The sequence below is a fragment of the Mobula hypostoma genome, chromosome 9, assembly GCF_963921235.1.
Source record: "Mobula hypostoma chromosome 9, sMobHyp1.1, whole genome shotgun sequence".
In the NCBI taxonomy this organism is placed as follows: Eukaryota; Metazoa; Chordata; class Chondrichthyes; order Myliobatiformes; family Myliobatidae; genus Mobula; species Mobula hypostoma.
The window spans coordinates 44,070,553-44,096,443 of record NC_086105.1 but is presented as its reverse complement, the minus strand read 5'-3'; the positions used below and the strand labels follow the sequence as shown (position 1 = coordinate 44,096,443).

General features: G+C 38.0%; 1 protein-coding gene across 3 annotated transcripts in view; it reads left to right on the top strand.

Annotated features, from left to right (window-relative positions):
• Positions 1–25,891, top strand: part of LOC134351683 (ataxin-7-like protein 1) — a 258,916-nt gene that overhangs the window by 78,860 nt on the left and 154,165 nt on the right. The window contains exon 1 of one of the 3 annotated variants that reach the window (XM_063058184.1): positions 16,693–16,794. The exons of 1 other annotated variant lie outside the window; for it this stretch is intronic. The gene's annotated coding sequence lies outside the window, so the exon portion shown is untranslated. Of the gene's footprint in view, positions 1–16,692; positions 16,795–25,891 lie in introns of those variants that run through there. One more of the 3 variants, XM_063058177.1, reaches the window with a different exon arrangement.

Below are 25,891 nucleotides of genomic sequence, written 5' to 3'. Positions count from 1 at the left end.
ATACTGACATCCCCTTCCTATCTGTTTCTAGTCCCTTTGCAAATAATAACTTTTGAACAATGTTTTCATCTTTTATGAAGCAAACATAACCAACAAGTAAGGATTTGTTGCCTGAGAAAGTTGACACATCCAACTGCAGAGTGAATTCTGTTGTCCTAAGTATGTTGCACAGTATGTCTTCCATAGTCTCAGACATTTTGTCCATTTGTGTTTGAGCAGAGTTGCCACTGAGTGGAATCACTTTAATTATTTGGTCTGGTGATTTATGCAAACTTGTACTCAGAACCTCCCTTACTTGTATGGGTCTTTCCAGATTTAGCAATGAGCAATGAAATGTATGAAGCACGCAGACTATTTTTTTGGTGAAGTATTGGCAAATATGTTTTGAAGTGTTTTCTGTTTCTGAGAGTTTTCATGGAAAATTCTTGCCAAGCTCTTGTTTGCCTTATCAGGGTGTATTCTCTGGATGATTTCATTGCCTCATTTGGAAAAAAACTTTTATTCACACAATAGACACATTGGCTGCTTTTGATTGCTTGGTGCTGGTATAATCCATATTTCAGATTCTTAACATTATACTGTCTACACTTTTTTATTTAGTCTGCTTCTGCCAGTTTCCTTATGGATTATTGAATATGGTCAATCGATTATTGCTTAACTCCAACCTTAAGCGCTGCTATTAATAGAGGGGAAAGTTATGATGTCATCATAGCTCAGGCAAAACCTCACTCTCTGCTTGAAAGTTCATAAAGTGGAGCACAATATCTCAGTTGGGCCATGGATTAAAGAAATACAGTCAAGACCATTCAAAAGGGCAGATTCTGACTTTACCCCTATTGACCACCATACCCTAATTCCCAGGAATTGTTTTACACCATGATTAGAATATGGGAATCATACTAGCTAACATGTGTACTACAGTAGTGTTGGGCCTGGAAATAACACGATTTCTTCAGTCCAGGTTTCTCATGATATGCCAAATGCAGAAGTGTTATGTTCCTTCTCAACAACTATAATGCGCTTTGAGCAAAGTCTAAGGGAACAGTAGGCTAACGTGGTGAGGTGATTACATGATCATTGTAATCAATTATGAGGCATTGAGGATCAACTGCTTATAAGTAATTCATTTCTTAAATTAAGCCTGTAATCCCTCAACTGACCCCCTTGCTACTGAGCGGCTCCCACCCCCCCCCCTTTATCTTTATTGCTCCTTTAGAAACTCCCACTGCTCCCGGGGGAGTGGGGTGATATCGCCCAGTTTGGGTATGACTGGTCTAGACCAAAGTCCTGAATTTTATGGTAATAACTTTTTTGGTAGTATTTTAAATATTTTATAGAGAACAAATTTAAGATTAGAATGTCTATATGACTAAAGTAGAGGCTGAAATATTATGAAAGTGAAACTTCAAAGTCCATTATGATTTTGCATTTTGTTTAAGGAAATTGCAGTCCACGTTTTTCATGTTGGTGAAGCTTATGGAGTAGACCTGAAACACTGACAGTAACTTAAGGATGTTGAACTGCCCATTCACAGAAATTCCAAATTGCTGTCAATTTCACAGTGCAATGGCATGTATAATAATAAATTCATCATCTATACAGCTTGAAAATATTGCGTATTATTTCTCTTGCTACTTTCTGTATTCTTGGGTCTCTTCTTTTGCCCCTTTTGAATCATAGAACCTCTGAAATTTTTACAACATTGGAGGATGCCTAAACCATTTGAGGAATTATATCCAACCGAATTTCACCTTCCATTATTAGGTCCACAAACTTGCAGGTCAGGACAGCTCTTTGCTTTGGGATTTCAAACTTTGCAGTGAATGCCAAACCCCCACAATTTTGTAGATGAAAAACTCATTCTCTATCTTCTCGTTAATTGCTTGTTCTATTAGTTGACATCCATGCTCCAGTAGTGTGTGAGAGAGAAATATTTCCTATTTACTCTACCTAGACCACTCAGTTAAGTCACTCCTCTGTGTCAGTGTCCTCTGTTCTAAAGGAAACAACTCTGGCTTATCCATTCTTTCCTTGGTTATAATTTTATGGTCATGTTAACATTGTGTAAATATTCTCTAAATTCTTTTCTGTAATATAGTGACCACAACTGTAAGCTGCAGTCACGTTGTGACTTAATTAATCTTGTATACAGTTTCAGCATTACCTCTCTGTTTTTGTATTCTTTGCTAAAAGTTACAAAGGAATGTATCCCCAATGTCAAATCAAATTAGCTGTGGTAGAGTGGAAGATACTTAAGAGATATTTTTCTATATCAATAAGGAAGCAGGCTCCTTTTGATCTACAGTTATGTTTTGGGAAAGAGATAATTATTAATTGGTTGTTATGGGGTCTTTTAAGGAAGAGTGGTCATAATATAGAAAGTTTTATAAATATTGCAAGTGATGTAATTTAGTCTGAAACAAGGATCTAAAATTTAAAGCTACAAAGGTAAGAGGTATGAGTGGCTTTGGTGTACATACTGGAAAGCTGTAATCATGGGTATGAAGGTAAATGACCATTGGCTGCCATTTACCGTATTAATATATGGTTTACAGCAAATATATAATCCTAAAGGCACAATAATGTAATAATGTTACCCAGCCACTGCTAACAAGAGTAGTATTGGATTAAAGCAATTGATTTATCATGATGGCAAAACAAACAGTAAGATTGGATTGGAAGGGTTCAGATTCTAACAAAGGGAGGAATAAGCAGTTGGTAAGAAGAATAAGAGAGTAATTCAACAGGAACAAAAAACAGATTTAGAACTTCTCAAGGTAAATAGAAAGGAGAAGTATGCCCAAAAGTTAATGCGGTCCCTTATTGGAAAAATTATGTTAGGGAATAAGGATATGGCAGAGAAGTTAAATGCATATGCAATGCCTGTCTACATGAAAGATGTAGAAAACTGTCTGGTGATTGCAAAATACCAGATCAATGAGGACATAAAAGAAATTAGCAACAGAAATAAAATGGTGAAATAGATAGGACAGAATGCTCTCAAATCCCCTGGATTTGATGAACTCTATCCCAAACTTTTGAAGGAGCTGGGTGTGAAGGAAGTGTTCTCAGTATCACTTTCCAAAATTCCATAGACTTTGGAACATGTTCCATAGGTTGAAAGGTATCAAGTATACTATTTTACAGAAAGAGGGAGAGTGAAAATCAAGTTCAAGTTTAATTGCCATTCAACCATGCACATGAATAGAGGCAAACAAAACTGTGTTCCTCTGGGGCTAAGGTACAAAACACAGAACCACAGTCACACACAGCACACAGCACATATAGCATGTATGATTATAATAGCAAGAAAAACATAGTTACCTAAAATAGTATTAAAAAATAATAACATAGCCCAAATCCTTGAGTGTCATGGTGCGGATTGATGGTGCATGGATTTGACCCAGAGCCACATTTCTGCAAGAACAGCTTGGAGCAGTTCCTCATATCACACAGTACAGCTGCAGTCAAATGCAATCCAGCTTGTCTCCCATCGAGCATACACTGGAGGGCAGCATTGACGAGAGGGACCAGCCTCCAACCCAGTGCGTCCAACAGCCAGCTCTGGCGTTTCCTTCCTTAGTAGCCACAACAGGCCACCCTGAGGCATGAATGAGACCTGGTTCATGCCATAACCAAGGCCACGCAGCTTTCTCCTCCCCCCCATCGGTCTCACTAATGAACCAGTGAATTGTATTCTAGTACCATGTTCAACAGGGTCTTGGCCATCACAACAAAAACACCCAAGACAATCAACCCCGTCTGTTGGATCGCACAGTGTGTGCTACCTTCGACTCCCTCTTCCCTTGTTGGCTGATGCTGGCTGCAATATGGTGTGCGCCAAGTCCAGCTCCATCTCTATCCAGCAACTCACTGCACAACCTGATATTCTTGATAAACAGCAGTGTCTTGTGATCATGAAAAAGGCATAAAGGACAAACAATCACATCTTGGGTTGGATCCTGAGAAGCTGTTGCATCTGAGTGCACCATCATCTTAACGGAAGAAGAGAACCTTGACCAGTTGGTAGTTTGGAGGAGAATACTAGAATCTGTTATTAGCCATGTGATAGCAGGGCATGTTAAAAAATAGGATTGGATAGGATCAATGTGGATTTCTGCAAGGAAAGTAGTTTTTAAAAATCTATTAGATTTTTCAGACTGTGACTAGCAGAAGATAGGGGGAGCCAGTGGATGTGGTATAGTTGGATTTTCAGAAGATTTTTTTCAACATACCATACAAGAGGAAACAAATGATTGCACTGGTAATAATTTACTGGCTCGGATTGAAGCCTAATATTGGAGAAAAAAGGAAGAGTTGGTTCATTTTCAGGTTACAATTATGGCCTGTGAGGTGCAAAAGGAATTTTTTCCAGGGCCTTAGTTATTGTACTTCTAGACAATTTGACTGAGCAATCCAGTGTAATATATATGTTTGCTGACAATATAAAGCTGGATGACAATGTGGTTTTTGAGGAGGATGGAGAGAGGCTTCAAATAGTCGCACACTGGCAGCAGGAATGCAGTGTGGAAAATCTGAGCTTATCTACTTGGGTATATATAACAGAAAGGCAGAAGAATTGAGTATTTCTGTACACAAATCACTGAAAGTTAATGAGAAGGTACAACAAGCAGTTAAGAAGAAAAATGGCTTTTGTTACTTCCAGAAGATGGAGAGCAAGAAGAAAGATATTTTACATCATTTATATAGGAACTGTCAGATGGTGTGGAGAATTTTATGTACTAGTTTGGCCTCCCTACCAAAGGAAAGAAAAGCTTGGCATAAGACTGCAATATGGGTTCACTAGATTAATTCATAGGGGGTTATGAAAAATATGTTTTGTGAGAGGAAATTAATCAGGTTGGGTTGAAACAGACAGAGAAGATTTTCTATTTGCCAGGTGGGAAAGTGGTGCATGATCTTACTGAAAGATAGAGTAGCTACAAGGGATGAATGCCCAGCTCTTGCTTCTTGTTATGTTCTCAAATATAATACCTGTATTGCTCAAGCTGCATCAAATGAGTTGGCTTCAATTAAATATTGATTGAAATACAGGTAGGTTCTTTCTGGATTTGTTTGTGACATATTTAGGTTTTCTGTTGGGAATTATAGCGTTGATGCTTTTGATTTTTTTGAAGTTTCTATTATAGATATTATTGCCCAAAAAGTATTGATTATTTACATTAATCATATTATTAATTATTACACATTAGGTAAGCATTGGTTTTATGAAAGAATTTGGTAGTTCCAGTCTTTATTCACACAATGGATAATTTATAATTTATAGTGTGTGTATAGCATTTATTGATTTGTACTTCTGTGTTTAAACCGTAAGATTGCAGATAGATGGAATTATTTGCATTACAAAATAAGTAATGAAAATAAGAATGTTGATGGAATTTAATCATATTTTTCGGCATATTTCTCTAAGTCATGTTAAGTGCTTGTGAGACCTTTTAGAGCTGGATCTGTAAAAACAAGTTCAACTTGTTGCATTAGAGTGTGCAAATTAATACTGTTGCAAAATTTCTAGGTGTCACTGTACAGTGTGTTTTTTTAAAATAAAAAAAATAAAATAAAGACAGATCTGGATCCTGAAAATTGCAATATAGCTTGTTCCCTTGTGTTATTGTTTCATTTTTTTTAATCCCAGGATAACCTTGTGGTGAATATTTGGTGTTTATTTCCACATTTTACCAGACATGTTTTTTTGCAAATATCTTTGAATGGACGATAACTTGCCAGGTTTGTATGTTACTTAGACCGTTTCAAGTAACTTGGAGGTGTGACTTTCTAGCCCAGGGAATCAGTATCCCAGCATCTATTTTTAGAATATAATTTGTTTTTCACATCCATTTACAAATTATCTTGATTATACGTGAGGTTAGTAACATGGCATAGTTTTATTAAAACCTCCCACGTGAAAGCCTTTGTCAGAGGGTTTGAATCAGATTAGTTATAACAATTCTAGTTGGATTTATGCATTGTCACTGATACATTGAAATGATTTTGATGGTACTTCCTGTTATCTGCTCTATTGTGTCTCACTGACAGAACTTTCAGCCATCTCACTGTTCAAATGATCCACCTTCAAGAATTCCACCATTTGGTCATTGTCACAAACAAGAGAAAATCTGCAGATGCTGGAAGTTGTCACAGATATTAGGAACTAGTAGCAGCAGAAGAGTATATTTATGCAGCATAACTGGACCACAGATAATGCTGATGCTGCACAACTCCAGTGACCTAGGTGCAATCCTGATCACGGGTGCTGTCTGAGTGGAGCTTGCACGTACTCTGCAACTGCACGTTTCCCCGTCCCTAGTGTGTCATTTTCTGAACACGAACCAAAGATGTGCTGCTTGGTTCATTTATTGGCTACCATAACTTTTGCCTAGTGTAGGTGTGTGTCAGGAAAATTGATGGGCATGGGACAGAGAACAAGTTGCAAGTAAGTAACTGAGGGATGAGACTGATGGGGAATCTTCAAGAGCGAACTTGAGTGTATTGTTGCCTATGCTAGGAGATAAAATGAAATATTGAAAAAATATCTATTAGGTTTCTAGTCATGTCAACCAGCTTTCCTTATAAAAGTAGCAAATAATATCCCTTAGTCAAAGAATAACCCTATGGAGAAAACTGTAACAGTACAGGTCTTCCCCAGGCTACGGACGCCTGACTTATGTACAGCCTAAACGTAGGAATGTGATTTTTGGAGATCAGTGGGATGCATTTTCCGGCTGCTGTGTGGTTGCAGGCATCTTCTGCTGCCTGAGCACTCGGTTTGTGGATGCACTTCTGTTACAGACAGTTGACAGGAACAAAACCTTGTTGTAACCCTGGAAGAACCTGTACGGTGGTCAGTAAATTTCCACTTTGTTGTTATATTTCATCTGCATAAAGAGAATGTCTAACATGTGAACATGTATCCATTTCTCATTATCACATAATATACTGACATATGGAACAAATCATCTGGTCAGAATAACTCAGAGTTCCACGGAATAAAGTAGTTCTGAAATTTAGTCATAGTGTCATGCAGCACTGAAAGAGATTCTTTGGCCCACTATGTCCACACCAACCATTAAGTAGCTATCTGTCTCATCCCATTTTCCAGAACTAGCCTACTATGGTTTGGTGATTCAGTGTTTATCCAGATACTTAAATGTTGTGAAGATAGTTGCCTCCACCAGATTATCAGGAAGTACATTCCAGATTGCAGCCTCCTCTGGTGAAAATATTCTTCTTTCGATTTCCTGTGAAGCTCTTGCTTCTTACTTTAAACCCATGCCCTTTGGTCTCAGAGCCCTCTGGCATGGAGAAAAGATGTTACAATATATCTATACCTTTCATAATTTTGTATGCATCTATTACATCTCTCCCCTGCTCCAAGGAAAACAAACCTAACCTGTACAATCTCCTCGTAACTGAAACATTTCATCCCAAGAAACATCCTGGTGAATCTCTCTACCCTCCGGTGCAATCACATCCTTCTTATGGTGCAGTGACCAGAGCTGCATACGATATTCCAGCTTTGGCCAAACCAGTGTTGTGTAAAGTTGTATCAAGATCTCCCTTGTCTCGTATTCTATGCTTTGGCTGAGAAAGGTACGCCTCCTTCACCACACTAACTACCTGTACTGTCACCGTCCAGGTTCCTCAATACTCTGTTAGGTGCTATTGTTCATAGTATATATAGACCAGCCAAAATGTATCACCTCACACTTATCAGGATTAAGTTCAATATGCCATTGCACGTCTAGCTGAGGTAGAATGTTGTTAAGTAGCGTAATACAGTATAGCAACCATCTCAAATTAACCTCGTAATTTAAAAATGAAGAGAGAGAATGAGAACATCAGAAATTGCATACTGAAGTGGCACATCTGAAATACTACCCTCAGAAGAAGGAAAAAATCTAAAGTCTATTTTGAAGGAAGTGATAACATGACACTTGGAAGGAACCAATGGGTTTAGATAATGTCAGCATGGTTTGCTGTTAAGGAGAATATTGACACTCCCCAGTAGTTTTTGATGGTGTGAGTGGTGGAATAGATGAGGGAGAACCAATGCATGTGGTTTATTCACATTTTCAGAAAGGCTTCGACAAAATGCTAAGCCATGGTTGTATTAACTATTTCAGAAGGCCTTTGATAAGAGTTTATTGTGTAAAATCAGAGTAAATAGTGTCTAGATTAACATACTGCAATTAATTGAAAATTGGTTGACAAACAGGAAAGCAAGAATGAGAATTAAAGGATCTATCTTGGGGCAGCAGGCAGTCATATCTAGTAGGATACCATGGGTCTGTGCTTGGGTCCCAGCTTTCCACAACATATGTCAATGACTTGGTAAAGGAACTGAACATAATACTTCAAAATTTGTAACAACGCTAAATTGAGTGTGATTGTGATGGGGATGCAAAGAGGTTTCAAGGAAAATCCTATTGTGCTAGATTAGTACAGCTTTAACAAATAATTAACAGATTTCAAGAGTTCAGAAATCATTTTAAAATCTAAGTTAGCAATACAATATTTATTTGGTTCTAATTTATTTTGTTATTAGCAACAGGCTAAACTGAGTACTACATAAATGTTTCTTTTTCAAAGATTTATGTAGTATTCAGATATTATGTAGAATCACTCTGCATTCATTTTCTTCCGAATAAAATGTAACTGTTATTTTGTTCTTGGTTTAATTTAAGTCATTTCAAACTGCTCCTAGAATTATCTTTAGCGGATGCTCATTTCTACTTAACAAAGTGGAGTAGTCATTTACCATTGATCGTGGGTGTTCTTCTTTGCCAAGGTTAGTCGTGGTTTTGGAGAGATTTCTGAGAGTTTGTGGAGGAAGAAAACAAAACTTAAAACCACTGGTGAAGGAATTCCCAAAGATCCCCACCATGGCAGGTTCAGATCTGTTGTAATCACTTTATACATGGGCTTACTTAACACTGCTGCTCTACAAAAGCATGTGCAACATAGAGTTTGGAAGGTTTTCATTGGAGTTGGAGTTCAGATAAATTATTGTATTGTCTGACAAGCATTCTCTGCTAGGTTTGCTTAATGGTTGTGTTTGATTGGCATCATATCAAAGTGTCGTATCAATTCCAAGGACATATCAGACATAATCCATAAAACATGATAGGTTGTGGCTTTGCTCTAGGACACCAACAAACGGTTGGTAGATATTTATCATCGATGTACTTAAATGACATTGATCATTTGAAAGAGAATTGGTTCTAAAGGTGAATTACACAGCAACAATGTGGAATTTATTGAATCATTTTTTCCTATCGGAATTTTTTCGTGTTCTTTATATTTTCTCTATTACATTCCAAACTTGAAATGAGTCCTGAACACAGCATAAATAAACAGCAATAGGATTATAAATCCCCAGGACTGTTTCAGAAAATCCCCAAATTACAGATTAATCTCAACTAAAACTGTAGGCAACTCAGAGGGAAAACAATCATAAACGCACTAAAAATGCTGTGATGCTTTCCACTATTTTGAAGATTTTAATTTTTAGTTATAGATGGAGATGGGAGGAAAGGTTGCATGACTGAAGATCGCTACAGGTTAAAGATGGTGTGACAAATTCATGAGAAAAAGAAAGTGCAACCAGATAGGGCTAACCCTCGCGACAAATCAAAACTTCTAAAGATAAGATCTCAGCCAATATTCAGAAATCCTCATCATTGGAATGTAAGAGAAACTGATTTTATTCTGTCAATATAGAACCAGGATGGATGCCTCTTAGCCCCTCTCCTACACCATGCATAAAATCTGAAAAGCTGTGAGGGAGTACCCAGAGTCCATGCCATTTAAAAGTACTAAACTCTTCACTGTGCAGTTCTCAAATCAGGCTTAAACAGCTCTGGGAGAGAAAACTGGTCAACACATTTTCATACACATAGATGAGTAGTGTTAGTGACCATTAAGACCTTGGGCTCATTCTTAAATAAACTTTGATGCAGTGGGACTATATCCAGAGCAATCGCTGTTTAGCTTTAATATTAATCCAACACACCTTTTAAAGTGCTTTGGAATTTCTAAGCAACTGTTCTTTATAATTTAACAAAATCCTTGCACGTTTTTGTCTTGAAAAGCCATCATCATAAACGTATGCAGTTCTTTAAATCTTTGATGAAAATCTTGGCTTCTTTTAAAATTAAGACTCGGAAAGTATGGGTTTTCCTCTGGAATACAAAGATCAGTACTTCAGCACTGTGCATTAAACTGCATTATTCTGTTGTGTATGGGGGTGGGGGGGAGAGAATATTTCGTGAGGAGATTATTACAGCAGAAAACTCAAATGCTCCACTTTTTGATCCCACTCATATATTTAAAATTTTTAAAAACTGTAGCGAATATATTTGGTTTGGCATTATGGCCCAACAACAAACATATTTTGCTGAAGCAAGTTTCCTAACACTCTGCCAAGTTCAGAATATTACCGAATCTTCAGACTACCGTACCGAGTATTCCTGGTGAAAGATCAAATAAAAAAAGCCCAAATAAAACAACCCTGTATTTTATGGGGACTGGCCATTCCTACTGACTGTATAACACAGTTATTGAGGAGAGGCAAACTGGATCTGTTTCCGTACTCCATTTTGGCGCTCTTCCAAAACAAATGTAGCTAGTCATGATCCAAAAGTTTTAAACCAGGCAAAAGTCCATTTTAGCTTTTGAAGAGGAATATAAGAAGTGTATTTCCTCACTTGATCTTCCTTGAACAGAATTTAGAGAATCATGTGGCTAGAGTGGAAGAAAAGTCTGAAACTTCCAATCTTCCAGACAATGTATTCTGGTTGAAATATTAAGTTCTCTTTGTGGTTCTTAAAGATATTTGTCAATCTAGTGCATAAATTATTTCCTGGATCATCCCCATTTAACAGGTTTGGTGAAAAGCTTGTTCTCCAAGTTCGAAAACCATTGTTTATCCAGAGAATCAATTTCTAAATTGTACCAGCATTTATTTGTTCATGTTGGCTTTTCTTCTTCCTGTGGGAGAAGCTGAATGCAGAGATCAGTTTTCAGCCTTGTGTTGTTGTGGTTTTAAAGGCACAGGACATTTACACAGAATTATAGGTGTGGATCATTGAGAAAAATGTTAGCGGTTTCATGTAGAAGCAAAAAGAGACTTGGGATCTCATGGGAAGTATGCACATTGTGCAAAGCTCCCTAAAGATCTGAGGTGTTCATCAGTGATTTTTCACAATTTTGAGTTGAAAGTGAAGTCGATTGACAGAGCATCATCTTTCTGCAATTACCCAGTAGCTGTACCAAAGCATCTGTCTGATGAATCCACATCAAGATAGAAATTTTTTCTCACGGGTTCAGCCATTCTGTTCATGGAGAGGAATGGCATCAAGGGACAATGGCAAATTTTGGAGTAATTTACATTTACATATTTAGAGTTTCTAGAGCGTTCTACCATTTTTCATTTTTTAACTTGTGATTGCCTGAGATATTCACAAATGTTATATAGTTTGTCACCTTTGATGACCAGCTATGCCTTGAGATACTCTATGGCTCTAGCAAATATCGAATCTGCGTATGAGGGGAATTCCGGCCCCCCTACACGATGTCATTTGTGATTAGACTATGCAGGTCAGAGCTGACTTCAAAGAAGCAGGTGCTGTTGAAAGTCTGCTTAAGGTAAGCATGGACCTCAAAGTTAGGAGAGCACTGACAAACAACATGAATTCTGCAGATGCTGGAAATTCAAGCAACACACATCAAAGTTGCTGGTGAACGCAGCAGGCCAGGCAGCAGCTATAGGAAGAGGCGCAGTTGACGTTTCAGGCCGAGACCCTTCGTCAGGGGCACTGGCAATATGTGTTCATAGTGAAATGGGAATTCTCAGTCATTATTTCCAATAAAACATTTTTCAAATAGGGAATAAAAATCAAAAGAAAAGTATTTTCCAAGTTAGCACTGGTCTTTATTGGGTTAGTTCAAAGTCTGTTCTAACTCGAGCTATTTTTCTGGGGCATGTTTGTGTAATTTTCAGCACATTATTTCCTCATTTACTGTTCTTGCTCTGAATGTGCTTCTATAAAACCAGGAGAAACTTAACTGTACCTTTGTAAATATCTTCAGCATCTCTTCTAGTGCAAACAGATCCTTCCTGTGAGCCAGGTTTAAAAGCTAGTTCTATTTTATAATACTTAACCTTGATAAAAGTATTTCATGAACCAATAGTATCAAATTAGTTTCAATCATTTTGTCTCATACTTAATGCAAGTTGCATGGCAAAAGCTACAAAATAGATGGTACTCAATTCCTGATGGGATGTAATTTTGTTGTTGAGGTAGTAGGCTCAATATTTTAAATTCATTAAACATACAATTTGGAATTAGTTTGCTGCTAGTTAACATTCAAATGGGGTTAATTTTAGTCTGCAAAATAAATGGGATCTGAATTGTATATGGAAAATGTTCTTGAATTCACTGTTGTTCTTCCAAGAAAGTCGTATATCAGAAGCAAGCCAAAGTCTTCAGAAGAACTGTGACAAGTTCTCCAAGATAATTAGAACAATCTACCAGCCAATTTTCATAAAAACACTGCAGACCATGTACCTAAGAGAATTGATGCAGTTTTAAAGGCAAATATTGATTTTGATTTAGATTTTTTTACAATTTACTGCTCTTTATGGTAATTTCTTGATATTTAAAAGCTTTGAATTTCCTTGTTTTTGAAAGCGTCTTTGCTTTATAGAATTTTTTACATGCCAAAGACTTTTGCACAGTAGTTTAGATAAACATTTTATTACACTGGTGTGCACAATAGACTTTGTATTTTGTTCATCTATTCAAATCTTTCATGTTGTTAGTTACTTAAGAAATATAATGAGATTTTTGGCAGAGTAGAGAATAGTATGAATCTGTTTTGGAGTAACAAATGGATACTTTCTTACAGTACACTTTTATTGTTTGGGTTTCTATTGATAGTTACTGTAAGGTAGTCAGCCAGGTTCCCTTAAATTATTAAGAACCATTGCACTTTGAATTTGGTACAGTTGGGGTTCTTCCTGTTGGGACACACATCTAGGGTGGGATCATTTTCCGAATTTTAAGGGATATTTGAACTTTAACATGTAAAGTAACATGGAAATTTAAAAAAATCTATTTTCTGATAACTTTCCACATTGTACTTTCCTTCCAGTATTTATTTAATTGAAATTACACTTACCTCCAAGTGGAGGTTTCATCATTCAGGAGAAGGAGTAATAACTTTCCATAACCATTTTTTTTTGTAAAGTGGACTAAGGAATTGAAAATATTCATCCTTTTAAAAAGAAGTATAAAATGTATTAATAAAATATAGGTGCTGAATTGCTTTTAGATATTTCTGAATTACTACAGTGCATTCAGTCCTAAAAGAAATTGGGCCTCTGCTTTGTAATTGATAACGTATTTCGGTCTGCAGGAGAAAGCCATCTATCCTATTAAGTATGCAGCTCTTCTTTTAAACAGCAATCTTTTTTTTTCCATTGTTTTGCCTCTACTCTTTCCTTACTCTGTAAATGTTACCAAACATTTCTTATTGCATGTCGACATTTAGCTACCTGTGTATCCTTAACAGCTCAGATTTAATATTTTAAACCCTTAAATAACAATTGAAGAATCATCTATGTTATCATTATTGCCAATGAAAACAATGTCTTCCTTCCTCTTTTCAAAGACTGGCTCATCTATTTTGGAGTATGTACTAATTTTTCACCACCTACCCTGAGCCAGTTCATGATTAGTTAAAAGTTCTTCACAATCAATCATGTTTGAGGCATGTTTGGAAGAACAACCCTTAATGAAGTCTCATGGGTTATTCATTTAACTAAAATAAAAACAGAAAAATGACTCAACAGGTCAGGCAACGTTTGCAGAGAGAGAGATTGAATTAACTTTGACCTGGAATGTTAACTCTACAGCACTTGTTCTGCAAATTCAACTTGAAGTTCAGTTTATTGTTCTTCAGTTGTACACACATATTTCGCCAAAAGCAACAACATGCCTTCACACCAAGGTGCACAACACGGTATATATAACTCAAACACACAATAAATAAAATAATATTACCACAAGTAAATTAACAAATAATAAGGTAGATTTATGACACAAGTTAAAAAGTAAACAGTATAATGAAACTGGAGCTTCGTACATGATGAGACCTACGTGGTGGCAGGGATTTCAGTATTCTTAAAGCCTGGAGGAAGAAGTTGTTTCCCATCCTAACAGTTCTTGACCTCATGTTACAGTACCACCTGCCTGATGGTAGGGCACCAAAGAGGTTGTTGGACGGTTGGGAAGGATAATTGACAATGCTAAGCATTCTGCGTACACAGCGCTCCAGATAAATATCTGTGATGGATGGAAGAAAGACTCCAATGATCCTCTCAGTGGTCCTTGTAATCCTTTGTAGGGACTTGCAGTCAGATGCCTTACAATTCCCATACCGGACAGTGACGCAGTTGGTCAGGACACTCTCAGTGCTCCTGTAACCATTGATAAGAGTTAGGGTGGGGGGAGCCTTGCTCGTCTCAATCTCCTCAGCAAGTGGAGATGCTGCTGTGGTTTCTTGACCAAAGGGGTGGTGTTGAGGGACCAGGTGAGGTTGAAAAGATACTACCTAGTGTGCATGCCCTTTGTTTTCTGGTTATGGTTTGGATTGCCAGATGCTTTTTTTGAGTTTCCATTATTGACATTTATCATAGTTCTCTGGTTGGATAAAGAAACATAAAGGGAGAAGTGAAACATGAGAAAAATGACCTGATGCAATAACTTCTAGTTTTTATTTTTTTGCTAACTTCCTTAGTTACTTCAGTTATTGTTGTTGTGATCAAACTTATTACAATATATTGCTAACTCCTGCAGATGGAGCTCTTTGTAAACAAAACAAAAATTGCCACTCATCTAATTTATTCAGATTTTCCCTGTATTTTTTTCCAGTGTATTAAAATTGCAACAGGACTTCAATAAAGATGCTGATTGTAGGCCAAGTACCAAGTACACCTGCACACCATTTGCTTGTAAGTTGTGCAAGAATCCAAAAGGACCGGTAGTACTGTGAGTCTGCCACCCTGAGTCCTGCTAACTGTCAGCTTCAGCAGTAAACCATTCGGGAGAAAATCAACCCTGAGCCGTAAATGGTTCCTTGGTTTGGGCTGAAACCCCTTGAGCTTGCCATGTTATGACTTGTCAGAACTGACACACAGGAACTTTGGGAATTCTATTAGCTACTTGGTCTTGGTATTCATTCACGCAGCTCCAAAAAATGAACAATATTGTAGTGAGATTCTTTTTTCTCGGGCACATTCTTCTGGTGTAAGAAGTCCCCTGTACAAAGTCCACAGTATACAATATGCAAAATTTATCTGCAGTGAGAGTTTAAACTTTAGTGTCAAAATAATCACCGTACAGTAATGTTTTCTACAGTCTTAAACAATAAGAGGAATTGTAGGATTTCATTTTAGTTTGACCATCCAATGATGCCATAGTTCTCATTCAAATGTTTATCTAGTTTGCTTCAGAGGATCAATTTGAGTCTTTTTTTTATCATCCCCTTAATCTGTTTCTAGCCCCCTAAGTTGCATAAGTAAGCTTTTTCCAAGACTTGGTTCTGGAACTTAGCGAGCTACCTTGAATATGTGACTTTTGATTATCACTGGGAACTATTTTCCTACTTGCTTTATTCAAATCATTCATGATTTTAAGTGTTTCTTCATCGCCTCCTTGTTTTCACCCTGAAGAAAACAACCGCTGCTTTTTCAGCCCAAAAAGGCCTTACCCTTGGAATCTTTCTGGTTAACGTCTCTGTTATACTGACATTGAAGTGATCATGCCCTTGCTAATGTGGTGCCTAGAACTAAACAATGGTGTATTCTCTGGAAGGTTATTTGTTAAATTGTAACCATTATTTTATCCATTCACTCTATAAAAACATGTCATGGCATTAAGCACCTCTTCAATTGGTTAAAGAGTAGGTGTTGTTTACAAAGTTTAACTATTAAAGAGGTTGAGGCGCTGCCATTGGCTGTATGAGAGAGGAAAGTGAAATTTCTGCTCTAATTCTTGTACTTGTATAATCCTTAAATAATTGTTTGAACCTTTCATCACCCTTGTTGAGAATGCTTAACCTGAAAGCAGTGAACTCCACCAGTTGTATAAACATGCTGTGACCATAAAAGCATGTAATGAATCAATTTATCATGATTTTTAACAGAATTGTTTCAAATCTTGGTGAAAAGAGACACTAATATATTTCACAAGTACTTCATGCTGTTCATATGATGACTACATAGCAGAACTTGAGTTCACTGAAGAAAATCACTAACGGAACAGTTTTGTAGCAATGTACCTTCTTACATGATTGGAAAACTGTTGAGCACAATATTCAGTTTTGTATCTATTAAAAGTTACAAATGACCAGCTAAGAAAACAAGTTTTAGTGAAGTTGGCCTGCTTTGTAAAAACCTTTTAGTGATGAATGAACAACTTTCCCTTTCACATTGCTTGAGCAAGATTGACCCTTTTAAAAAAAAGTTGAAATTGCAGTATTGACTGTTGTTTCTGCTTTCTTGCTCCAGCCCTGTAGATGGTGCTGTGCGTACAGAATGTCACACGACAAGATAGTACTAAATGTGCAAAAAAAAATGCTTGACCTAATATACAGCACCATCTGCAGACCTGGAAGTCAGAAATGCATTTCTGTTTAACTGGGCCCACGAAGTGTTTCCTATAATCCACATTTCCATTAGTGTCGTCTGGAAAGATTGGAAGTGTTCGTCAGGTATGACTTTCACTTAGGCTGCTGCTTTGCTTGCAGCTGGTAGTTGATACTATTTCTGTTATTTTGAAACAAATACTTATTTCCATGTGGATATACCACACACTAACCAGCAGCAGTCTGGAAGGCCCACTTGAAACTTGGAATATTCAGGAAGGTTTTTTAGCCATTTTTAAGTCAATTGACTTTCCACAATATAACTGTATTTTTTTATAAGACAATTGTAGGCCTAATAGGAGCTATTTCGTTTGATTTCCATTCTTAAAGGGAATTCCATCTCCTCATGGTATTACTCATTGGTATGAGGAAAGTCCTTATTATTTTTGCACTGAGTAACATTTCATGTGTATCCAAACAAAGGGATGAGCTCAGAATCTCAACCTCAGTTTGATGGGGTTTGTTTTGTACCCAGAATCATCTATTTTTATGTTGTCATCCAGCTAAGATTTTTAAAGCTATATGTGATAAGAGCAATTTCCTCCAGCGATGTGCAATGTTTTCTTTATGGATACATTTAAACATAAATTGTGTGGTCTTTTTCCTGTAAGTTACTTTTGACTTCAATCACAAACTGCCTGTTCCAGTAAAGTCCTTGTGCAGATGAAAGGTAGCAGAAGTTTAGAAATCTGTTTTCTACAAGCTGGAACAACGAGAGCTTTCAAGGATGTGACTGATAGACTTTTGTTAAGCAGAATTATCAAGGAATATGGATCAGAGACAAAACAATACAATCGAGGTATAAATCTATTATGAACTAACTGAATGACAGAAATTTTGAGGAAATGAATTGGCATATCTTTATTCATAATATTTCTTAAAAGACTTGTTTCTCCGATTCTCTCCGAGGCATATTATTGATTTTCTAATTTTTAGAGTTTTTGAAGGATTGTAATATATGTTAGTGCTTTTGGAATGTGTGTTAATTGTTGTAAGGGATATTCTAAACAGGTTTGCTGAATATACAAAGCTAGCCTGGGTAAAATCGAGGAAGAATGACCAAGTTATAGATGGTCTGAACAGTTAGGCCGACAATGAAAAATGGAGTTTAATCTCGAGGCACGTGAGGTAACAACTCTGGAGTGGGGTGAGATGGGGGGAGAACATACAAATAAATTACAGGATATTGAGTAATGTAAAGGGACACAGGAGACTTGAAGTGGGCAGTCACTGATCCTGAAAGATAGCAGGATATGTTAATAAAGTGATTAAATTTTCTTTCTTAGCCAGGGCATTGAATCTAAGCAGGAAAATTATGCTAGAGCTGAAAGTGACTGTAGTTCAGCCCTTACAACAATTAACGTAGATTCCAAAAGCACCAACATATATTACAATCATTCAAAAACTCTTAAAATTCGAAAATTACTGACTACTCCTGAGGTTTACTGGGCAAAGCCCAAGAGGAGAGTCAAAGAGGTAGGATGCCATCTGGGCTAGTTTGCAATCTTCATTCTTGGGGGATGAGGAAGATGATTGGCCATGGGGTGTGGCCCTGAAGCAAATGAGAAGCAGAGGTCCTTACTTGGGAAAATAGGGAAATTGTGAAAGGAAAAGGGATGGAAACTAAGAGTGGCAGTGAGGGTCAAAGAGAAGCACATAGGTGCAGAAAGTAGAAGAAGGGAGACTAAAGAGCTAGAGGGTAAGATTTGTTGGGTTGGGAGAAAAGGATGTAAAAAGATTGTGTAAGTAGCTAGAGTGTGCTTGTTTGTGCATAGAGTATCTGTGTCCATGTACATGCATGTCTATGCAAGAAAGCATGGTTTCCAATCATTTTGGACTATCTTGTCACTGAACCACAGCCTCCCTCTTTTAAAATTATGTGGTAGCAGATCTCCAGGAGCAAACCTACATTAAAATAATTCACACAATGACATCTGCCACTCCTCAGAAATGGAGTGGAAACAAGGCATTCTCAACCCTGAGGGACATGTTAAGAAGAATACTTTCTATCAGAAACTGGAGAAAGTATATTGGAATGGTAGCAGTGGAGATTTACAGGGATGTAACCTGGTTAAGAAAATTGAGTTGACCTGTTGTTTTCTTTAGTTTGGAGCAGGCCAAGGGAGGACTTAATTCGGCTGCATAAAGATTTGAAGGCCTAGAAAGGCCAGCTAGGGAGGACACCTTTCTTTTAGCTATAGACACAAGAGGTACTGCAGAAATCTAGAGTGATGCACACAATGTGTTGGAGTTGCTCAGCAGGTCAGGCAGCATCTATGGATAGGAATAACCAGTTGACATTTCGGGCCGAGATCTTTGTTAGGACACATAACTATGCAGTCCTATATTGGAGAATATAGATGAAAGGAGAACAGAATAATCTTTTTACCCAAATAGTTGTACAACAAATTCTCTTGTAGGGTTCTGGAGACAGAAACCCTCATCACATTTAAGCAGTACATGGATTTGTCTGCAGGACAACACACATGGCATTGGAAATTGGGTTCAAGTGTGTTAACTTTTTGACTGGCACAGACCCAACACGTCAAATGGCCATGTGTATCATGAGTTTAATATGATTATTTCTGCGGTTCTGTGGTTGAAATGCGGAATTCCACGTGAGAGATGCTGCCACAGTACCATGTTAAAATTGGAAAAGCAGATGCATACAATTCACTCTCTCACTTGGGAGTCAACAGAGAGGTCACAAACGAAATCAGGTACTTAGAGTAAAAAAGTGTATTCTTTTGCCAAAGTGCTGGAATATTAACAACTTTGTGGTTAATAATTCACTCATGTTCTATAATGTGATAACATTGTCAGGGAGGACAACACCCTTAATCTATTGAACTATTCAGTCATACTGTTCCTTTGGCGCTGTTTTATACTGCTGACTCTTGGAACTATTAAAGTTTCTTGTTACACCACCCATGTGGGTAACTTGTTGTACATACTATAATCCTATTTCTTTTAAGAAGAGTAGAATTTTTTATATATATATAAATTTAACAAAATAAACTGTAATGTATTTAAGCAACACACACAAAATGCTGGAGGAAATGTTGACGTTTCTCTTTTCCATAGATGCTGCCTGGCCTGTTGAGTTCCTCCAACATTTTGTGTGTGTTGCTAGGATTTCCAGCATCTGCAGATTTTCTTGTCCTTGAAATGTATTTAACCTTTTACTGCCTTTGCATGTGTGTGTTGAGCATTTCTATTGACTGATACAGTATTGTAGAGTTCAAGTAATTGTGCCAATTTCACCTTCATGCTGGTGTTTTGTCTCTGTGATTATATCTGTGCCATGAATATTATCCAGTCCATTATCTGGGCTGATATCCCACTTAGTTAAAATAATTAGAGTCTGATTGTGAGACTGACCTGCGAACTCAGTTCCTCAGCAAAGGCAGTAGAAGTTTGAGAATAATCTGCCAGTCTACACGGGTGTCTTTAAGAAATTAAGTTCTTAAAACTCAGTAGATGTCACCAGTTTTATGGAAAATTGTAATACTCTGTAGGCACAATATTGTAGATGCTGGAAATATGAAATAAAAACATAGAAAGTTGAAACACTCAGCAGATCAGGCAGTATCTGTAGGCAGAAAAGCAGTGTTATGGTTTTAGGTTAATAACTTTCCTGTAGAATGTACCATCAAACTGAATTTTGGTGTATCATGATCAGGTGACTTTTCTTCCCTACTTCAGTCTTCAAAGTTCAAGCATGACTGTTAATCTTGTTTTAACCCTTCAGTGCCATGCAACAGAGGCAATAGTATGAACTGGACATTGTGGTTAGAGGGTGACTATAGGAACCAGGGGCACTACAGTATCATAGTGGTTAACACGATGCTTTGCAGTATCAGTGACCTAAATTCATTTCCCGCCGCTCTCCGTAAGGAGTTTGAACGTTTTCCCTCATGACTGTGTGGGTTTCCTCCAGATGCTCCTGTTTCCTTCCACAGTCCAAAGACGTATCGGTTGGCAGATTAATTGGTCTTTGTAGATTGTCCCAGGATTAGCTAGGGCTAAATCAGAGGTTGCTGGACAGCATGGCAGGAAGGACATATTTCACACTGTATCTCAATGAATTAAAAATAAGTGAATTGCAGGAGGATCAAAGTCCTAGGGAGGGATGCAGAGTACTGGGTACTGGAGTTGCAGTTTAGTCCTCTCACAATCATTGGAGGGGGAATGTGATTCAAAATGGAAGATAGGATAAGGCCAGGTGGGACTGTATTTGAAATGAGAAAGTCTCTTTTGGAGGAATGCGTGGAACCAAAATGTCTGGATGGGGAATAGCCTTAGAGGCATTTTAATTGCAGACCCTTTAAAGAATGACCACTTGTCCGTAATGATGAGACCTCCCAGTTATCCAGACTGAATCGTGTACAGAGTGAGAATTGACATCTCAGAAGGGGGAGTGTCAACTGGGGTGAACGTGGTAATTGGGTAGAGATCAGAATCAGAATCACAACCAGGTTTAATATCACCTGCCTATATCGTGAAATTTGTTGTTATGCTACAACAGTACAATGCAATGCGTAATAATAGAAACAATGAATTACAGTAAGAAATATATAATGTTAAATTAAATAAGGAAAGGAAAGGTACGTCGCATCTGGAGTTTCTCCGGTTAGCGGACGATTTCCTGCCACGCCTCCCTGACGTAGTAGTGAACCGCGTACAAGGCAAATACAGCAGTGGTTTGCCATTGCCTTCTGCCGGGCGAGTTTCCAAAGAGATCACCAGCTCGGAACCCAGCACAGATGGAAAGCGTGCAGGGGAGCTGGCTGGATTCGAACTCGGGACCTTTCATTCCGAAGTCCAACGCTGATGCCACTACGCCACCAGCCTGATCTTTAAATAAGTAATTCAAAAAAAGTAGTGAGGTAGTGTTCATGCGTTCAGTGTCCATTCAGAAATCTGATGACAGAAGGGAAGAAGCTGTTCCTAAATTGTTGAATGTGTACCTCCGGCTTCTGTACCTCTTCCCTGATGGTAGCAATGAGAAGAGGGCATGTCCTGGGTGATGGGGTCCTTAATGATGGTTGCCGCCTTTTTGAAGCATCTCTCCTTGAAGATGTCCTGGATGCTAGTGAGGCTAGTGCCCATGATCAATCTGACTGAGTTTACGACTTTCTGCACATTATTTCAATTCTGTGCTGTGCCCACCCACCCCATACCAGATGGTGACGCAGCCAATTGGAATGCTCTCCATGGTAGATCTGTAGAAATTTGCGAGTGTCTTTGGTGACATACCAAATCTGCTGAAACTCCTAATGAAATATCGCCACTCTCGTGCCTTCTTTGTAACTGCATCAATGTGTTGGGCCAAAGACAGATTCTCAGAGATGTTGACACTGAGGAATTGAAATTACTGCTTGTGCCCAAGCTACAGATGCCCACTATGGAACAGCATTAGAAACTTGACCACAGTTAAATGTGACAACATGAACTTTAATGCGGATTGGAGCAAAACAAGTTCTGCCCAGAATATTACCTACATCACACTTCTGTTAATTTTAAATACCGTCTGCCTTACTCCAATTACTTTAAAGGTGGCCACTGATTTGGAGAGGCTGATGAGAGGATATTATGAGGTGGAGGGTGACTGAGATCCCATGGTGGTTCTTAATGAAGAGTCTCAGCCTGAAATATCAACTGTTTATTCCCATCCATAGATGCTGCCAGACTTGCTGAGTTCCTCCACCATTTTGTTCTTCAGCAAAATCTCGTGTTTATGGTTGATGGTAGGAGTGAATGGCTCGGACTTGGTAAACTGAAGGGCCTGTTTTTCTGGTGTATCTCTCTATGACTGTAGTAATTTAATTTATAAAGAGAATTTATTGATGTACTGTAGGATATATTTTTTAAATTTTGATTTTAAGTGAGTGTTGTTTACGATTGCTCCTGATGAATTGCAAGATAAACTATACAAGGGTGAATTGCAGATTGTAACGTGAATTGCAAATGGGAATTATTTTTGGCATTGAATTGAAATTTGCTGAGGGAAATGGATATTTTTATTTTAAAGGAACATTTCCCTGTGTACCTTCCTCCCTCAAGCAGGAACCTAGCAGATTCTTGTGCTTTCCAAATGTATAGCAAAAACTTCCTCTCCCAGTCCACAGTCTTTCCCTCACCCACCATTAGAACTCTCCACTGTATCAGATATAATTTAGAAATCTTGGAAGACAGAGCAAAGTATGTTCCAATATTGTTAATTAACAGAGGGCTTTGAGGGAGATTACAAATTCATGGCTTTGGAAGGTAGATGCATCTCAGGGAGAGGTTGTTATACAGGAGTCTCTGAAAATCTCCAGGATTTGAAGAGATCGACTGATAATGTCAGACTCAGGATATCATTTCAGTTTAGGGAAAGCAATCAAATTCAGTGGGATATATGTAATGGATTAATTGAAAACACAGGGTCACAAAAATGGTATTATAATGGATATAACAAAGAGAATAGACAAGCTGTAAGCAGGTATTTCTGGTCTGTGAAACTAACAAGGTGAATTTAAGGATGTGACACAAAGCTACCAGGAGAAAAGGTGTCCTAGGTCACATGGAGAAAATAAGCCTTACCTGCAACCAACATGGTAGTAAGCATAACATTCCAAATGGAACCAGGCCATCTGATTAGCATGTGCTAAACTAAAAGGTTCAAATCTAATTCAAAGTGTGGGCTAACAAACTTAATCTGTGAAAACTATCAATGTAGTACTTGACTATGCCTATCCAGATTTAACCAAACAGATCTTGGCATCAACTTAATTTTGTTAATATATATTTTTTCGGTTTTTCCCTTCCTCTCCTAAAAATCATGCACCAGCACTAAAGTAGGTAATTTGGTGTGCCAATGTTTTTCTCGCATGAGCCACCTAGTCTAACTCCACTTTCGTGTTTACTGGTTTTGTCCTGTAGTATTCCTTTCTCATACACGGATCAATATTTGTTCCCAACCTTTTTTATGCCATGGACCAATGCCATTGAGCAAAGGGCCGATGGACCCCAGGTTGGGAACCCTTGGTTTAAAGGAATAAAATGTAGAACAGTACAGCCCAATATAGGCTCTTCAGCCCATGATGTGCCAAACTAATTAAATCAATGTCTCCAAATCCCACTTCCCCGCACATTGACCATATCCCTCCCTCCTCTGCATATTCATGTGCCTATCCAAGAGTCTCCTAAACGTATCCATTGTATCTGCCTGTGCCACCACCCCTAGCTATGCATTCCAGGCCCCCCCACCACTCCCTGTATATAAAAAAAACTTGCCTCACACATCCCCTTTGTACTTTCCTCCTCTCACTTCAAATACCTGCTCTCTAGTACTGGATATTTTAACTCTGGGATAATGAATGGACATTGTTTCAGTGATGATTTACAGCAGAGAATTTTGCACCCTTTCAATTTTATATAAATCTTGCCTTTTTGTGAACATTACATAAATTATATAGCACAAATGAGCTTGCCAATTAACAGGAACAGCTTCTTGCTGATTACCTTATTACAATCTTGATCTCGTTAAGGTTAACCCTTTATCAAAAAGTACACATTTTTCAAATCTGTCCAACTCTAATCATTAATTATATCTTTTTTAAGCAGTTATAAGCAGTTATTTTGGGCTGAATATATGGGATTACTTAATATGGTTGATAAAAATTAAAGGAGATTAAGGACAGAAATAAGCTGCTTTCTGTGATTGCAGAGCCTTGAGTGAACAAATGGAAATCAAAGGTTCGGTGGATAGAGTTATGGAGCACTACAGCATAGAAACAAGCACTTCAACAAGCTCTATATAGTCTGCGCTGATCTCTTTTTATGTCTAGTACCGTCTACCAGCATCCAGACTATAGCCCTCTATACCTCTTCCATCCATGTACCTATCCAAATCTCTTAAATGTTGCAATCAAACATGCATCTACCACTTCTTCTGGAAGCTTGTTCCACACTTGCACCACTCTCTGAGTGAAGATGTTCCCTCTCAGGTTCCCCTTAAATATTTCACCTTTTATCTTTAACCTATGACCTCTAGTTCTAGTCTCACTCAACCTCAGTGGTCAAAGCATGCTTACAATTTCTCTATCTATGTCCCTCGTATTTTGTGTATCTCTATCAAATCTTCTCTGATTCTCCTACATTCTAAGGAATGAAGTCAAAACCTATTCAACCTATCTTTATAACTCAGATCCTCAAGTCTCAGTCACATCCTTGTAAATTTTCTGTGCTCATTCAATCTCTTTGAGATCTTTCCTAAAGGTAGGTGACCAGAACTGCACACAATACTACAAATTTGGCCTCACCAACTTTAACGTAACATCCCAACTCCTGTATTCAATACTTTGATGTATGAAGGTCTATGTGCCAAAATCTCTGTTTACAACCCTATCTACCTGTGGTGTCACTGACAAGGAATTATAGATCTTTACTCCCAGATCCCTTTGTCCTACTGCACTTCTCCATCCCCTGCTGTGCATTGTGTGTGTCATACCGTGGTTTGTCCTCTTAAAGTACAACATTTCACAGTTGTCTGCGTTAAGTTACATCTGACAATATTCAGCCTATTTTTTCCGCTGGCCCAAATCCTGCTGGAAGCTTTGATATCTTTCCTTGCCACCCACTATGCTCCTAGTCTTGGTGTCATCCGCAAATTTGGTGATCCAGTTTACCAAATTATCATTCAAATCATTAATATAGATGACGAATAACAACGGACCCTGCACCAATCCCTGTGGCTCACTACTAGTCACAGGCTTCCCGTCAGAAAGGAAACCATTTACTACCACTCTGGTTTCTTCCATGAAGCCAATGTCTAATCCAATTTACTACCTTATCCTGAATGCCAAGCAGCTGAAACTTCTGGATCAAACTATGCATAAATTTGACAGGGGCTCTGTAAAAGTCCTTGTCAACAAATGTCCATCGTCTTTTCTTCATCAACTTTCCTGGTAACCTCTTCGAAAAACTGTATAAGATTGATTAGACCTGAGCTATCTACCACACACAAAGCCATGTTCACTATTCCAAGTCAGGCCCTATTTATCCAAATACTAATGCATCCTTTCTCTTAGAATACCTTCCAATAACTTATTGCTACTGAAGTCAAGCCCATCAAGCTATAATTTCCCGGCTTATTCCTCCAGCACCTCACCCGTGG